This window comes from Atractosteus spatula, chromosome 10, assembly GCF_055471065.1.
Source record: "Atractosteus spatula isolate fAtrSpa1 chromosome 10, fAtrSpa1.hap1, whole genome shotgun sequence".
In the NCBI taxonomy this organism is placed as follows: Eukaryota; Metazoa; Chordata; class Actinopteri; order Semionotiformes; family Lepisosteidae; genus Atractosteus; species Atractosteus spatula.
In genome coordinates this window covers 14,127,768-14,135,917 of record NC_142715.1, presented here as the reverse complement: position 1 = coordinate 14,135,917, position 8,150 = coordinate 14,127,768, and the positions used below count along the sequence as shown (strand labels likewise).

General features: G+C 43.7%; 2 non-coding genes across 2 annotated transcripts; one reads left to right on the top strand and one right to left on the bottom strand.

Moving 5' to 3' along the window:
* Positions 1 to 1,375: 1,375 nt before the first annotated feature.
* trnal-caa (transfer RNA leucine (anticodon CAA)) lies at positions 1,376 to 1,486 on the bottom strand. The gene is made up of 2 exons: positions 1,449 to 1,486; positions 1,376 to 1,421 (listed from the first exon to the last, which is right to left on the bottom strand). It is a non-coding gene; the product is annotated as a tRNA-Leu (tRNA).
* A 6,349-nt stretch (positions 1,487 to 7,835) lies between these two features.
* On the top strand, positions 7,836 to 7,908 carry trnak-uuu (transfer RNA lysine (anticodon UUU)). The gene has a single exon. It is a non-coding gene; the product is annotated as a tRNA-Lys (tRNA).
* Positions 7,909 to 8,150: the final 242 nt, after the last annotated feature.

The window sequence follows — 8,150 nt, the reverse complement described above, 5'->3', positions numbered from 1 at the left end:
TTCTTTACCCCTTTGCTCCTACTGTATTTAGTACCACCATCTACCTCTAGCTGTGTATCCTCATCCTGCTTATCTTGTGAATTTTTTATTTTATTGTTGTCATTCTGCAAAGTGCTTTGAGAAGCCACCTTTAAAGGCACTATATAAAGTAAAGTTTATCATTATTTTTAGTAATGAACAGTGCATTTAACACTGAGCACACATAGTCCTTCTTTGAAAAGGATTGCAGGGGTAGGGAACAAGCTTTTCACTTGTGTTGTTGAAGACCGTATCCTGGCTTTGTTGCAGGAAATATCTGAATGCCATCATCAGAGCAAGGAGAGGATTAGGGTTTTAGGAAAGTCTTTTTGACGCCTGAAACTGTGTGGTTCCTGGTTTCAATAGCTGGCACTCTACACCTAAACAACAGAGAACACCATTGACATCGCTGAACTGCCTAGCGGACATTTTGTCGCGTTCTTCTGACCTGTATTTAATGCAATTCTCTAAAAATGTGGCACGTTATATGTGTGCTACCTTAATGGAGGGTGAGCGCACTCATAAGGATCATAGATTTGATCACAAGCATCTAAAAATGAGCATGAGAAAATGACATCACGCTCTAAGGTTGAATGGCACGAGTTATCCTGTTCCCTCCACAGAAAATGTGTGTTTTAAAGGAGGTGTCATGTTATTTTTTGCCAGACAATTTTGTGCCGTAAGAACAGCGTGGTTGTTTAATTTATTGGTCTGAAATTGGTTTAAACTGCAGGGAAATAACAACAAAAAAAAACAAGTGCTTCTTAACACAGAGATACTGTAGTTGGAGATATTTAGCAGCAGTGGGATTTCAACCCACGCCCCCAACGAGAATGAAGCTTTAATCCAGCTCTTTAGAGCGCTCGGCTGCATTAGCCTCGACTGCCTCATACCTCACACTGGCTCAGAGAAAACTGGGTGGCTTGTAAAGGCTGGTAGGAGAGGAAAGGAATAAATGCTATAAAGGAAAGAGCACTATCAGTAGGGTGCATCACGAGGTATGCAGGGTATGCAGGGCTACAGGTTGATTTCACAATGCCACATTTAATTAAATAAAGGAGAAACCGCAAGGAAAACAATATGTTTTAATAAATCTTCTTCTGGATTTATATTTCGGTCTTTCACCTTTGAATGCATAGCTTGGCCTTAAATCTTTACTCGATTACAGGCAGCCCAAACAGTTCTTAAGGCAGAAATCGAAGCCTATTAGCCTTTCTGCTAATAATGTGTAAGTGTTCACGAAGGATTTCCCTGCAGATCATGTGCCCCCAAACCGGTTTCTCCATTTTCCTCTTCCTGTCAGTGTCAGCGAGCACAACAAGACGGGAAAAATGCAAGACAGGGAAAAGGTACTAGCTGTCAGGAGTGGGATTTGAACCCACGCCTCTATTCAGAGACCAGAACACCCAAGCAATGGAAAGACAGGAGTCCTTGAGTCTGGCGCCTTAGACCACTCGGCCATCCTGACAAGCTGCATAGGTTGGTCTGTTAAAAGCACCAGTAGTTCACAAAAGTGAGAAATGCTTTGCTGGAGAAGCACCACGTTGCCTGTTGTTGCCTAAACGGATCGCGGAAATCAAATATTCTGATCGATTCAGAGTGTGCTTTACAACCTTTGTGTAATATTTTGAATTGTTTTTAAAAAAGTGTGTACCGTGTACTATGTTTAGGACTAGTTAGTGTGGTAGAATATGGAGATCATCTCCAGCTCTGAGCTCAACCGCAACAAGACGTCGTGTTGAACAAAGTCAGAGCCCAGCTGAACGTGTGCTAGTGTGGTGTTCAGGACTCAGGAGTATTGTTGTGGTTCTAATTTGGACGAACTGCAGGGGCTCTGAATCAGAACATTTAAATTTATCTGTTCAGTAAGTTAAAATGCAGGACACGTTAAAATAGGATTATTAGTTTGTCTCTGTCCCGTTTGTATATAACTGAATGTACCTTACATTTTTAAGGACACATATCTACTAATGTGATACTCATTGCAAATAGTCCCAAAACAAGCACGTCCGGCAGCTGCGGGGTTGAAGGTGAACATGTATCGTATTCTAATGGCTTCTATTTCCATTGATGAATGAGACAGATTCACAAGGAGATCCTTCACACGATTAAGCGAACACATTGCCTTTTCTGTCTGATGTAGAGGCTACATTTGTGTCAGCAGTGCTATACAGGTAAGTCGAACACACTTTCAGGGGCTGCATCTGTAACGCTAAGAGGATTGTTAGAGCACAGTTACATTCACCCACCCAATTTATTCTTTGATCATCTAAGTGGATTTTTTTTACTTTCGCACACGATTACATTCGCCCACACAACATATAATCTCTGAATGTCAAATGGCTCAATAACCCCGTTTTCCCCTGGTAACCACCAGTGTACAGTCCCATACCATTCAAAAATAAAACAGATATACTCAATTGATATATTCAATAAACAAATATAAAACGATATTGTGAAGAAGAGAACTCTTATTCTTCATATAGATCCAGGTTTACACAATTAACTTAATGCATACTCGAAGTGCCTGAAGTCTTGCTCTGCTGTTTTAAATATACATCCAAAGCATTTAGTTGTGTTAACTACCAAATTATTTGAACTAATTTAACGTCATATTCAGGAAATTCAGAGAAAGTCTTCAGACTTGTCGTGGCTGTTGAAGAAGCCATCTGTTGAATCTCACCCGGGATTTCTAGAGAGATCGTTCAGCGAGTGAGTCCTCCTTCTGCACTCCGCACTGAGCTGAAAGCTGCACGAACTCCTCACTGCATGTCATGTACTGTTGCAAGTGCTTGCGTCTAGATGTGGAGCACAGCGACAAGAACACCTTGAACTTTTTCCATAAGTGAAGGAAAATTCAAAAGAGCATGAAAAGTATGGATCGTATGAAATATCCATGGTACAACTCGAGAAAAAACTGAAGGACTAAACAATGACTTTTGATGATTACAAGAGATTCAAGAAACACAACCATCCACACACGGGCTTGGATCCTGAACGCTTAAGTTAAGAGACAAAGTAAAGGATACGAACTGTAAACTCTCTTCACGTCTTACAGTTTGTGAAATAAAACAATTTCTTACTTTCTTAATAATTTCTTACTGCTGATAGACGATTTATTGCATTTTAACAAAATCACAATTACAAACATTTTGGGTTAAACTGTTATTCACATACTTAACAGAGAGAAATGTTAGTGTTTTCAGGTGTGTGACCCCATTTCTCAAAAAATAAAAAACAAAAGTTATATGAATTGAATTGTTCTACTTTTTAGGCTTGTATAGTCTTCTTAATATTTCGGTTAAATCTTTTCTTCTGTAGTTATTTCAGTTGATATTAATATTAGTCCTGATTTACAATTTTTGGACATGGTTCATCTTAAATAATTTTGTTATAGTTTCAGTTCAAATCACACCCAGGAGCTACCAAAACTGGTAATGTTCACATAATGTGTAATACAATAGCAGCATTTTGGGTGGAAAACAAAGAGTATTTCCTGGGATGAATCCTAACACTTCATAGGCGGCGTTCTAGGACTTCTCGCTTCAGATTAAGCGGTCAATACATCGTAGATTTCTACTCAATCAGTATCAGCAGTGTTATCGCTACCAAACGCTAAATATAGACCCTAACAATACTTCGTAGAATTTTCGTAAGAAAACCCAGAATTCTACTGAAGCAATCAAATTTATACTTTTCTTTTCGATCGAGAATAGAATCATTATGAAACTCAAAACATGCCTGTCTTTTCCTTTTTTCGATGACAAATGGATTATTGAGGTGTAAAGATGGGTTCAAAACCAAAATCTACTGCTATTGCTGCTGTTTCTTTGATAGTTTCTTCAAATCCTTCAACTGATCATCGATATCGAGGAATAATATTATACAAATTGTGGTTTTCTGTTAATTGCCAATTTTATTGTAATTACATCTTCGTTTACAGATTTCTTGCATGTATCACTAGGTGCGGAGTGGAGTCCTGCCTGGAGCCATGTCGCAGGCGGCGGCTCCCCGTGCTCTGTCTGTGCATCGTGTCCACTCGGGGGCTTTTCCACGATCTGTGTGAGGAGGGACAGGTGTGTCCAGTAGCTTGTCGAGCGGAAGCCTGGGGCGGCGGAGAGCTGTGATCGTGCAGACCTTGAGGTGTCACCTCTTTGTCTGCTTTCCCGCCCCCCCTCCGCCCAAGCTCTGGTCCAAAGTGGCCCGGCAACCCCTCACACCTGCACGTGTCACAACCTAAGGTGTGGTCATGAGACACCCATGGGGTGCTGCTCTGTTCTTGCTAATTGTTTCCTGCCCGTCGCAGGCAGGAGTCCATGCGAGGAAGTTGCGCTGGACAGAGCTCAGAGGGCGCAGCTGGGTGGCTTTCCTTCTGAGTGACGTTCCCGCAACACTCTCCCGCTCCTCTTGGTGTGCTCATGCCGCAACACAGGAAGGCTGGAGCAGGTGGCTGTGGGCTGCACGCGCAGCCGAAAAAAGGTCAGTTGGGACAGCGTTAGACTGAAGATTATGAGGTCCCTGGTTCGATCCCGGGTTTCGGCATTTTGTTTCATTGCGCCCTTTGTTCCTCTCTCCAGCGCCCCCTTCCTAAAGTGACGCTTCCCTTTCTTAGCCCGAAACGCAAGTGAGACACCAGCAGCCTCCCCCTGCAGGTTTCCGTAGTGTCGAGGGTATCACGTTTGCCTAACACGCGAGAGGTCCCTGGTTCGAGACTGGGTGGAAACAGCCTCTTTTTGCATGCTCCTGTACTTCACAGAGGTCTTGAGCGACCGGTCTTTTGTTCCCAATGTATTTCCGGTGCCTTCATGCACTCTTGCGCCAAACGCACGTTCCTTCTGTACGCGGAGCCGATCATTTGCAATTGGGCTGTGCCGACAGACCAAGACGAGCTTTGTCGTCTCAAAAGCAGCGCAGGACCTGCAAGAACAACAGAAAGATTAGCATCCAGCGGGGGCCTCTTAGTGAGCCCAAGATCTCATCAAGAATCGGCTCCAGCAACGGGGCTGGGTGCATTGTTCCATACTCCGACCACTCTCGGTGTAAACTGGTCCCTTCTGGTCTCTGCTTGAAATGCACTTTCCTGCGTTTGCTTTGGTGTAACTGGCTTCCCCTGGATGGGCGAATGTGAAGAAGATCCTTAGTAAGTCATTGAAGAAAACAGAGAAGAGGTCAGAGTGGCTTCTGTCGTTCATCAACAATCCAGTTAGGCAGTACTCTTCTGTAAAGCGCCGTTCGTTCACATCGATTAGCTTTTTTTTGGCCTTCATTCGTGCAAGTAGTAAAAGCAGACGCCCCTATTCTGCCACGACCCGGATTCAAACCAGAGTTGTTGTGGCCACAACGCAAAGTACTGACTACTATACGATCACGGCGAGTTACCGAGATGCATGTAGCAGGGCGGAAAAGGCTGTGCTCTCTTCGTGTGACATAATTCAGAAAAGTCCTGACGTTGCATTTCAACTGAGCCCCAGTATACATCGACCCTTCGACACTCTGAGTGTCAACTCTCTTGCGTGTTTTCTCATATTTATATAGTTTGCTTGCATGATGCCCGGAATAGGGTGACTGCATGCTCCCATATGGTCTAGCGGTTAGGATTCCTGGTTTTCACCCAGGCCGCCCGTGTTCGTCTCCTGGTATGGGAACATGTCAGTTTTGCCTCCTGCTTTCCAAAAGATCAGCACCGTGTACGAAGGAGCCGCATTAAAACCACTCGAACATGTGCCAAACGTGTGAGAAGAGACGGCGCTTGTTTCCAACCGAAGACTTCTCGCGTGTGAGACGAACCGATCATTGCTACAGCTCGGAAACCTGCAGGAGGTGGGAGGGTTACTCTGATAGACAGTGCTGACCTTCGGCAATAGGATTTATACTCTCCAAGATGATATTTGCACTTTCTGGAGAGGAGATTTTCTCCACTCCAGTAGCCCGATAACATCGATTGCGTGGAGAGGGCTGTAGAATGTGGTGCCGCCTTTCCTGCTCCATCCATGACAGGCGGGCTGGTCTCTGGAGAGAGAGCACGGTCCATCAGTGCACTCCAATAAAGGCACTGGAAGCAGCTGAATCGCATTGGCGAAGCTCAGCACTGGGCCACTGGGCACAGTATCCCACTGTTTCCATAGTGTAGTGGTTATCACGTTCGCCTCACATGTGAAAGGTACCTGGTTTGAAACCGGGTGGAAACGGACTGGCTTCTTTTGTCGCCACGCACACTGTTTGGGGATTCCCCTAGCGCTGTGATCGAACAGACCCACTCACCTCTTAGTGTGGCGGGATCTGCACAGTGCATGTCGCAGCGCTTCCTACCTTCACTTCAATGCGCGTCCTGATGTATCCCGGTCTCCCGCGTGACAGGTGGGGATACTCACCACTATACTAACGAGGAAGACATCGCTCTCTCCGGCCCCCAGCATCGTGTCCCGACCCACCGTGCTGAAAGCCAACACGTGCTGTGATTCCTTTACGGAGCAGAAATGACAACCGAGGAGCCGAGAGATCATTTCAGCATTTCGCGTCTGAACAGAAAACACAAACGACCAACTCGGAATACCTTGCTTTTTACGCTTTTCAAAGCGTTCTTTGTGCATCGAACAGACCCTATCACCTCTTAGGTGTGGCGGGATCTGCACAGTGCATGTCGCAGCGCATCCTGCTTTCACTTCAATGCACGTCCTGGTGTACCACCGAGTTTACACAATTAAATTCAGGCACTCTCGAAGTGCTATGGTGTTGCTCTGCTGTTTTAAATGTACCTCTAAAGCATTTAGTTCTGTTAACTACCAAATGATTTGAACTAATTTTATGTCAGATTCAGGAAATCCAGAGGTCTTCAGACGTGTCGTGGCTGTTGAAGAAGACACCTTTTGAATCTCACCCGGGATTTCTTGAGAGATCATTCAGCGAGCGAGTCCTCCCTCTGGACTCCGCACTGAGCTGAAAACTGCGCGAATTCCATTGTACAACCGAGAAAAACACTGATGGACTAAACAACGACATTTGATGATTATAAGAAATTCAAGAAACACAACAGTCCGAACACAGGTTTGAATCCCGAACGCTTAATTTAAGAGACAAAGCGAAGGATACGACGTGTAAATTCTCTTCATGTCTCACAGTTTATGATATTAAAAAAAATCTTACTTTCATAATAATTTCGTGCCGGTGATAGACTATTTATTTAATTTTAACAAAATCACAACTCCAAACATTTTGGGTTAAACAGTTATTCACATACTCTAACGAAGAGAAACGTTAGTGCCTTCCGGTGTGTGAGCCAATTTCTCAAAACAATATTTGTTAGTCTCTCAGGAGGCTGCACAAGGTGTTTAGAGATAGAATTTCTAAAAGGCAGGCTCCCTGAGCTTAACATCAAGGCAGAAAAAATGTTTTGGTTTCTCTACAGAAATGCTCTTTAAATCTCAGCATAGTTACAACTTCCTTAATAAAGGGTGTGCACAGTTATAGAACCAAGGCATTGAAAGTTTTTTTTTAATTGTTGTTCCAAAAAATGTTCCATTTGTTTTCTTTCTTAATGTTGTTGATTAAAAGATCTCATTAAACGGGAAAAATCTGAATGTGAAAAAAGGTCAAAATGCTATTGAAAAAATCAGTAATGTGAGGAAAGATTAATTGTGGGAGCCCCTTACCTCCCCATATCATGCTGTATTTCTCACTCATTCTACTGGGAGTGGCGCCGTCGCTTCTGGATGAAGTCTGTCAGTAGACATTCCAGACGGTTCAGGTATGACTGCGCTTCGGCACAAGAAGAGACATGTGACTTCCGAGGATCCCGACAGTGTGCCATGTTTACCAGAGCCCGGATAGCTCAGTCGGTAGAGCATCAGACTTTTAATCTGAGGGTCCAGGGTTCAAGTCCCTGTTCGGGCGGTTGTGTTTTCCTTAAGTGTATTGTAAATTTCATTATAAATCGTATTTTATCTTCCACTCCTCTAGCTGTACTGTGGTTATTTTAAAAGTTCACTTGTATTTTCTTTAGTGTTTCCATTCACAAACCGAAAATGTTCAAGACTATCTTGTCACCGCACTCCACGTAGATAATCACAGGAAAAGTAAAGGAAAAGCAGTGAGGAGCTCACACAGTGAGTACTCTTGAATACAACAAGAGGAAA